The 9,834-nt window shown below is 38.7% G+C and overlaps 1 protein-coding gene across 1 annotated transcript in view; it reads right to left on the reverse strand.

Moving 5' to 3' along the window:
* USP8 (ubiquitin specific peptidase 8) overlaps positions 1-8,660 on the reverse strand; it is a 53,286-nt gene extending 44,626 nt beyond the window's left edge. The window contains exon 1 of the mRNA XM_054565436.1: positions 8,544-8,660. The gene's annotated coding sequence lies outside the window, so the exon portion shown is untranslated. The remainder of the gene's footprint in view (positions 1-8,543) is intronic.
* Between the last annotated feature and the right edge of the window lie 1,174 nt (positions 8,661-9,834).

Raw genomic sequence — 9,834 nt, forward strand, 5'->3', positions numbered from 1 at the left:
CAAAAATATCCACTATGTTATGTGTTATGGACAGGAAGATAACACATGCTCCCTAACCTTCTAGAACAAAGAGGTTGGTCAGAGAACATAACCGACCCTCCCGCAACCACCACCTTCTCACCTCCCGCCCATCCTCCCAGTGCTGAATGAAAAAGGAATGCATGTTACACCATGTATGTAAAGTTTAAAATGTAATGACACCATGTATGTAAAGTTTAAAAACGAACTACATTGAACAATATATTGCTTAAGGATACAAATGAGGTAAACCTACAAAGAAAAGCAGAAAATAATAAACATAAAACTCTATGTCTGGGGAGGCAGAGGATGTAATCAGAGGTCTACGCAAGGAGCGTCAGCAGTATAAGGTTTTATTTCTCAAGGTGGGCGGTACACTGACAGGTGATCATTTTATTATTGTGCTTTATAGTATATAAATAAGTATATAATTTACTTAAGCTATATTTCATAAAAATATTTCAAAGACAGCCATTATAACAATGCAAGTTTAAATAAAAATATGCAATTGTATATAAATATGAAAATATCCACAGAAATGTAAAAGTTATTGGTGAAACAAGCAAACACAAAATATATGTCTTTTAAATAATGACTTAAAATGATTTACTGGAAGAGCCTGATACACACAGAGAAACTTGTGGAATACAGCTTCCATACAACAGTGGTGTGAGTGGAAGTAAGAACACAAGCATTAAGGAATAAAGAAATGCAAGTAGACTGTAGATAACTTTAAAAAATGACAATAAAGGAGAGAATGATGGGATTGAACAGTAAAGTATTCCAGAAACACGATTTCTAATGAAACATAAGCAGCAGCAGTTGACTAAGAAAAGGAAAGGTCAAGAAAGTAACTTTTTGGGAAGGTGCTTAAGGAAACCTGAGCCCTTAGTGATGATACCACTACAGACAATACTGTGGCAGAGGGGATGTTGGAGCTTGGACTATTAATGGGGGCCAGAAGACAGTAAGAAATAGTAACAAGAGTTATCCTTGACTTTTCTGCTCCCAACTAGCTCGGCTAGGATCTTAAGCTCACTCAACCACAGAAAGCCAGCATTTCCTCCCCTGACATGGGCCAGCTTTTGAAATGTAATTCCCAAAAAGGCCAATCATTTTTTTTTATTGGTGACACTACTAAGTGTACTAAGATAAGGACTAAAGCCATAGTTAACCAGAGTATCCAAGTACCAGTCTGATAGTATCTTTTTTCCAATTCTATTCTACATCTGGGTCATAAATACTCTAACCACAGAATATATGTTCACAAAGTCAGGAAGAGTCTTATTTTGTTGATTCATGACAATTAGGTTTCTTGGCTGCGAAAAGAAAGCTATTGATCTGAACCTTCTAAAATGAAGGTCTAGAATATGTTCTCAGTTGAATCTGTTTCTCTTAATTATCTTTAAAGCTTAGATCTTTAAAAGGCAAAGAAACTCCATATGCTACCTAGGCAACTTAATATCATAAATCATTGCTATTTCAAAGTTAAATTCAATCATTCATGGATATTTTGCTGTATGGAAGACACTGTGTTTCTAGGAACTCAAAGATCAGGTGTGATCTGCTTCCTCAAAAGGTTTGTTTGTTTAGGAGTGCTTTATTATTTTATTTTATTAAAAGATTTTAAGTATTTATTTTTAGAGAGAGGGGAAGGAAGGGGGAGAGAGAGGGAGGGAAACATCAATGTGAGAGAGAAGCATCAATCAGTTTCCTCTCGCATGCACCTCAACCAGGAACCAAACCTGCAAGCCAGGCACATGCCCTGACTGGGGATCAAACCAACGACGTTTTGCGTTATGGGACCATGCCCAGCCAACTGAGCTAAACACTCAGCTTTCCTCACAAAAGTTTAAAAAGCTAATGTGAAAAAGAAAATTGTAAGCAGTAGTATTACAAAATAGTATGATATCAAATTATAAAGAGTTACAACTAATGTACAATAGGAGACATTAAGAGGGAAAATTAAGTATCAGTAGAGGGATCTTGGGAGGCATCATGGGCGGAGAAAGCATTTATATGTCTTGCTGGGGAAAAAGTCAAGAATGTAGTCAGTACAGAAAATGAACAAGGATCTACTAGACACTAAAGCCCAAAAATATAGTCTAGGAACAGATAATGGAGGGCCTTGAATGTCACAATAAAAATTACTTTATTTTCTAAAAGTAACAGAGAGCCAAAGCAGGGTTCTAAGAAGGGAGTTATGTGATCCAGACTGACAACAGTACACAGGCTTTTAAAAGACTGAAGAAAAAGAAGATACTAGTCACCTATCAGAATGATCCTAAGGAAAGATGATGAGGGTCAGAACTAGGGCAAAAGAGATGGAATAAAGGAGGCAGATACAACAGACACTGCAAAGGTAGAATGACAAAACTTGGCAAATGATTAGACACATGGAGGGAAAGTACAGGGATAAGATTATGATGATATCAAAGTTGATAGTGAGGGTTTCTAGGAGAAAGATTGTGTTTTTAAAGTTACCTTTTCTGTCTTTATTTAATTCTTGAGAACAGCTGAAGTAATAAGTAATAAGTTTCCCTGATAATGTCATCAAAGGACCACATTTGTTTACATTTTCATTCACAAAATTAAGTTATGCTGTCAAATAAGATGCCAGATGTTAAAAAAAAAATACTTAAAGCACTGTCTTTTTTTTTTTTTTAAGATTTTATTAATTTATTTTCAGAGAGAAGGGAAAGAGGGGAGAAAGAGAGGGAGAGCAACATCGATAGGTTGCCTCTTACATGCCCCAACTGGGGTCCTGGCCTGCGACCTAGGCATGTGCCCTGACCGGGAATTGAACCAGCAACCTCTCAGTTCACAGGCTGGTGCTCAATCCACTGAACTACATCAGCCAAGGCAAAAAAACAAACAAACAAAAAACAAACAACCCACAAAAAACAAAACACCTTACATCATTGTCTTAATTGTTATTTCAGCCTCTACAATCACACACATTTCTGCAGAAGTCAAAGAATAAGCCAAAGGGTTTTGCGACAGCATGGATGGACCTGGAGAGTATTATGCTAAGTAAAATAAGCCAGTCAGAGAAAGACAAATACCATATGATCTCACTCATATGCGGAATGTAATGAACAAAATAAACTAACAAACAGAACAGTAACAAATTCAAAGATACAGAAAACAGACTGTCAGAGGAAAGGGTTTGGGGGGCTGGGTGGAAAAGGTGAGGGGTTTAAGCAAAAACTAAAAATAGAAAACAAAACAAAACTCACAGAGACAGACAAGAGTATGATGATTACCGGAGGGAAAGCGGGGTAGGGAGAGGCAGAAGAGGGTAAAAGGAGGGTAAATGGTGACGGAAGGAGACTTGACTTTGGGTGGTGAACACATAATATAATATACAGATTATGTATTAAGAATTATACACTTCAAACCTATGTAATTTTATTAACCAATGTCGCAGCAATAAATTCAATGGAAATTTTAAAAACAGAACAAGATCAAGGGTATTTTTCCCTAAACAAATGACAAAGCAAAGAAGGATATGTAGTCAACTTAAACATTTGTGAAATTTAATGTATTAAATTCTGTATGTTATTCTGCTGCATTATGCCATTAAAGAAATTTCAAAATAGACTGACAGAAAATAAATCAAAACCAGAATAACTGAGTGAATTCACAAATACCTTATTTTGGTTGCAATAGTATAAACAGGAAAAAGAACAGCAGCAGTATGTTGTTGTTGAAACAAACTAGAACAAACTAAATATAACATATAACATTAAAACTATGTTATTTTTCAGAAAGGATAGTAAGTAACAAAAGTATATAAAAGAAAAAATAAAGTTCTTTTAAAACAAAAAATAAATTTTCATAAGATACGTAAACCTGATAAAGACTAAGAACTCCAGCTTTGGTCAAAGAGCAATGCCCCAACGGCGAAACCCAGGCAGTACTGAAGATGAGTTAACAGATGGGGAGAAAATAGAGGCATATATATCCATCTCTTTTTGCGATTGTTCTGATCCTTCCAAAGAGAAAGAGTAGAGATTGGACAACTTGAACCACAGAGTGAAGACTAAAAGGCGAAGTAAAAAAGTGGAGAGTGAGGTTTGTGGTCTTTCAAGCTGGTCCTGATACCTCCCCTAGGGTTTAATGCCAGCCATCGTGGAGGCCTTGACAACGCTGGAAGGAAGCCAAGCTGTCTTTCTCTCCTCTCATCGTCTCTCCTCACCTCTGCCCTTCAGGCAGCCAAGGGATTCATTATATCTTCTGACTGTCTTAAATTTCATATAATCCATTCTATACTCATTCCAGTTAAAATGCCACAGACAAGTAAATATTGATGAAATAATCTGTTTTAAAGCAATTCTTAAGTATTAGGAAGACTCAACCCTTTGAAATATAATCACTGCTAAAACTTCTGGTATTTTCTGAGCATCTATTATGTGTCTAAGCACTATGCTAAATGCCTGAGAACAGTGTTTTTGAAAAATCAGTTTAGAGCTCTGGCTGGGGGGCTCAGATGGTTGGTGCATCAACCTGCAGACCAAAAGGTTGAGGTTCGATCCCCAGTCACAGCACATACCTAGGTTGCAGGTTTGATCCCCAGTTGGGGTGCATATGGGATACAGCTGATCATGATAACACTGACATGTCTTTACATGTCATCACTCTGGCATGATCCATCTGTAGCATCTATCTAGCAGTCCTTACAGTCAACACTTAACTGTTGGCTAACAATAAATTACATTAGGTAAGGAGATGGAATCACATTGTTGAGGACTTCTGAAGCCATCCAGAATTGTTTATATTTAATTCAGCAGGCAGTAAGAACCCAGTTCTTGAAGGGAAAAAATGGTATCTCAGGGTGGATCAAAGTGAGGATATGCAAGATGGAATGGAAGGAAACTGGAACAAGGGAATGATACTTTGGTGAAGAATAACTATCAGGCCACTGTAAAAAAGAAGACAAAAGGGCAGGAACATGCTGATAAGAGATTGACTAAAACAGGACACTTTTCTTGTGTGTACACACACACACTTTCTACCCTGAGAAATGTGAAGAATGATAGTGCTGTTAACAAAAGGGAGGTGAAAAAAACTAAGTTTACAGCAGCATTTCGACTGGATAAAATTTTGCTGTTGGGAGGCTGCGCTGTGTGCATTGTTGAATGTTTAGCAGTATCTCTGGCCGCTACTCAGTAGATGCCAGCAGTATCAACCAAAAAAATGTCTTGAGACATTACCAAATATCCCCGGGGGGAAAAAAATTATACCCAAATAAAACCCACCAATTTATAGGAAATTTTGAATAAGTTGAGTGTATGCAAAAGGTAGAAAAATCTAAAGAAAGATGCCTTGGTGTAAATGTAAATATATAATGCCAGATAAACTTTACAGAGAGACAAGACAGATATGTAAAAGCAACTACTAAGACATCAATGTTAATTTTGATAATCCCTATTGTTTTGGAAGATAAAGTATTGACATTGATGTGATAATGTTATCTAGGATATGATTTAAAAGAATCCCATTTTCTTCACTTTCATGTATTTTTTTAAACTTCTGATAAGTTTTTAAAACACAGACATCATTTATACCAGTAACTAAAATCTGGAACTAGAATCATCAAGGAAATTGAGATTTTGTTTCTTTGCAGCTGACAAGATACTTAAAGGGCTCAGAACTTGGGAGGAGAAGAGGGTTCCAGAAGGAGGAAAGAAAACAGACAGAAAACCAGACAAGTGCAATATGGTTAAAACCAAATAAAGTGAGAATTTCAAAGAACTTTTATGAAGTACCTACACTGCTTAAATTTTTAAAAAAGTAAAAGAACGAGCACTCGTTCTGAAGAGGGACAATAGAAACTGGCTTCAATGTGGTAAGTTTAGAATACCTACATCTGTCCTGGCTGGTGTGGCTCAGTGGACTGAGTGCTGGCCTGCAAACCAAAGGGTTGTTGGTTTGATTCCTGGTCAGGACACATGCCAGGGTTGTGGGCCAGGTCCCTGGGGTGGGGGTGAGGGGAGCAGGAGCACATGAGAGGCAACCATGCATTGATGTTTCTCTCCCTTCTTTCTCCCCTGTCTAAAAATAAAGAAAATCTTTAAAAAAAAAAAAAAAAAGAATACCTACATCTATTCAAGGTACAGTGATGGGAGCTACAGGGGATACAAAGAATATACCTCCTAACAAAGTTTCTACCTCTTAAGATGAAAGGTAAGTACACAATGGTAATACGAAGCTAAATCACATAATATAGGCACTAACAAACCATGACAAAATCTACTGATTTTGAGAACCATTCCTAGAAAAAACCGAAAGGTAACTCTTTTCTAGAACAGTTGTCTATCCACATTTATAACCTTAACCCCTTTCCTATATCCTCTCTGTCTTTTACCTCCTTAATTTTTTTAAACAGATGCAAAATAGATGAATAGGGCTTAAATCACAATTTCTGAGCATGGGACTTGCACAGACATATTTTTATAAAGCTCCTCAGGTGAATTCTAATGTGCAGAAAAGACAGAACCACAGACATAAAGAATAGATGTAAACATGTTACTAGAAGCTATGAAATAATATGAAGATGGCCCATATGGAATGTTGGAAGTAATGCTGTGCCAAACTTTGGAAGTAATGGTTAAGAGACAGCTTTCACTTTCTGTCTCTCCAGACACTTGCTCTTGGAACTCAGCTCCCATACAGTGAGAAGTCCAAGCCACATGAAGGGTCTACATGGAGGCACTCCAGCTGACATCTCCAGGTGAACTCACAGCCAACATCAACTGCCTTCCAAGCAAATGAGCCATGGTGGATGTCCAGCCTCGCTGAGCTTTCAGATGACTCTAACCCTAGCTGCTTATCTGACTACAAGTGCATGAAACCCCAAGTGAGAACCAAAAAGCTGAGTCCAGTTAGCCCAGAGAAACAAGACAAAAAAAAACAACAAAACACCCATAGTTTTAAGCCATTTTGTATTGAAATATAATGTTATACAGCAATAGGTAATTAGAATAACCAAGATTTTTTAAATTCTTATTTCTAGTATCAGCAACTCATATTTAATGGGCATTTTTTCCTTTCATCTCCACAAAAGTGTATTTTCATGTATACAAGTTCATAATAAAATATAATACTAGGGGAAAAATCTGATGTGCCAGATTTATTTTCCAATTGCGTTACTTTAGAAAAGACTTTTTCATTGTTTCCCATTACATTCATATTAATAAACAAATGACCATAATCACTAATAAAGTTCAAGTAAATATATATAAAATTAAGGTTAGAAAGATAGCTTTAAAATATTTTTGTCAGTTTTTCTCAGGCATTGTTTTTTGAAAGAAGAGAACACATACCTAAGTGCAATCAATGCATATTTGTCATTAATGACATGTTGTTGTTTACTATTATAAGGTCCTTACTATCTAATTTGAAAGATGCACCTTATGTGTCATAAGGAAAGGAATACACATTTCAAGGCAGTCATATCAATATGATAAAGACACAACAGAACAAGCTACATCACCTTTCACATAAACGGGTCCAGTACTGTGGAGTCATAAGAAAACTACCTAAATCCACCATGAAAGACGTTCAACAATGAATCTAAAACCGAATCTGTTGAAATGCAAAATCTGCTTACATAGCAAAACCATAGAGCAAGCCTAGAACAGGAACACATCCTTAACAAATACCACTTGACATTTTTAACGGCTGTAGCAGAAAACATATAAAACTAGGAATGCTTGAAGATTCAGAAAGAGCAGCATCCTGTAGTGCGGCATTCTTTTCATCTGAAACTCTCAGAACTCTTAACAAATATTAAATTCCTCTGGCTCTGCCAACACCTCCGTCTCCAGGTAAATCTTTTGTTAGTGATTAACTCACTTGCTTCAAGGTCACAGAATGAACTGGCAGCACGAAATAAACCCAGAAATGTAGTCTGCAGTTTTATGCATAAATGAACATCATTGCGATTCAGAGTTCTGATAATTGCCAAGGTGGAGTGGAGGTGAAATTCATTTGTCCCACAACTCGGTAAGAGAGGCCAAATTTTAGGAAAGAAAGGCTTTTTGTTTCGGGGTAAGTCACAGTTTTAACTCTGATGAGCATATAGGTTCTGTAAACTCATACTTGGACTTCACGAAAAGCAAGTTTGGGGCAGGGGAGGGATTAGGAAACACTCTGAGGGTGTGTAGCAAGGCCCAGGATTGTAACTTGATAGAAAAAATAAACCAACAAAACAGTAGTAGGTCAAATTCGGGTCTGAGTATACAAGAAGGGGAAGGAATGGTCAAGGCCACCTTGTGAGACAGAAAAACCTGACTCCACACGAAACTCGCTGAACAACCCTAGGTGGGCAGCGGGAAAGACTAGAGGTTTGGCTCTTCCTCCACTGACAGGTTCTGTGTTCGGGGTGCTCTCACCAGGAGACATGCCCCTCTCCATTGTCAGGGTTAGTCTCCGAGGTGACCAGCAGCTGGTGGGAGAAAAGGGAGTTCACTGCGATGTTGTTCCAGGAAACAAAGGCCAAGACCCAGACCCACACTCACCTTGGTGCCCGGCGCGCTTCACTAATGCCAGCCTCCTCGCCAAAGGCCCATCTTCCACCAACCCCGGGAAGAAACAGCCTTCGCTCCCCCGACGGAAGCCAGCCCAGTCCATCCCCCTTTTCCCAATTTGCACTGCGTTGCACTGCGTCGCGGCTCTGACGTCACGGTGGGTGGGGCTGCGCGAGCGCCCTTGACTGCTTGTTTCTCCCTATCCGGATCCTTGCCAATGAAGCTGGCGAGGAGGGTGGGGGAGGTTGAGAAGGAAGTTTTGGGTGGGCGGAGTGGGCAGGGCCCAGGCTACGCTAAATTGGGGCGACTTCCCAGCTGGTCCCTTCCCTTAGCCGCTGAACCCGGCTTTACTCCTGCAATGCTTGGTCACCCTGGCCTTTCTAGTATCCTTGGCCTTGTCACGGAGGAAGAGCTGCTTTTGTGTCTCCTGGTTACGTGCCTTCCTCCTCAGCTCTGAGAATCAGGGGAAAAGACTTTGAATCCTCTCAAATACTGGCGAAAAGTTATCATTTTTTGAAGGCAAAGTTCTGGTCAAAGAAGAAAGAACATGATCCTAAAACACATTATATATAGACGCTTAATGCCAGTTAAAGGCCCAAACTTAACAAAAACAAATCGAGAGGTCTGAACTTTTCTCACGAGGTGATCTTTGTATTCTTGTAAGGAAAGATGACAGGCTGCTCCAGTTACGTGACAACCCGAAGCTGCTTGGACTGGACGGGGTTGCTGTCCATGGTTTCTAAGTCACCAGGGACAGTCTAGGTGTCTCATGGATGGGAAAGCTCGGAGGTGAGGTCTAATACATGCCCTAAATGAAAGTGTGTGTCAGGGGTTCAATAAAATTATACAATGAAAGCACCTAGTCCAGTAGTACTTCATGTACAGTAATCACAGTAAATGTTAATTTCCTTTCCATCACAATGAAATAGTTGCAAAAATACTTTTTATACCTCAGCTATATAGTTTCCCAAAAGAGTTAAGTCTGATAGTAATATCAAATATATCGTACTGCCTGGAACTACAAACTAGGAAGCCTTAGCAAATTTTTCATAACCAAGGGGGAAAATGCATCCATCTAGTTGGTGGGGGATTTTTTTTCTGCTAAGCACCTTGATGAATTTGAATATACAAAGATAACCCCAGAGCTGAGTTTGAAGTGGGAACCAAACAAAAAAAGGGAGAATTTGGAGTTATTTGAGGACAATCTTAGGGACAGGATGCAAGGAATGTGAGGTGATAGAAGCCACAACAATGAATTAACCAATGAGAAGGATCGCCTATG

This window comes from Pteronotus mesoamericanus, unplaced genomic scaffold (assembly GCF_021234165.1).
Source record: "Pteronotus mesoamericanus isolate MK-2021 breed Mesoamerican mustached bat unplaced genomic scaffold, CSHL_Meso_final contig_164, whole genome shotgun sequence".
NCBI lineage: Eukaryota > Metazoa > Chordata > Mammalia > Chiroptera > Mormoopidae > Pteronotus > Pteronotus mesoamericanus.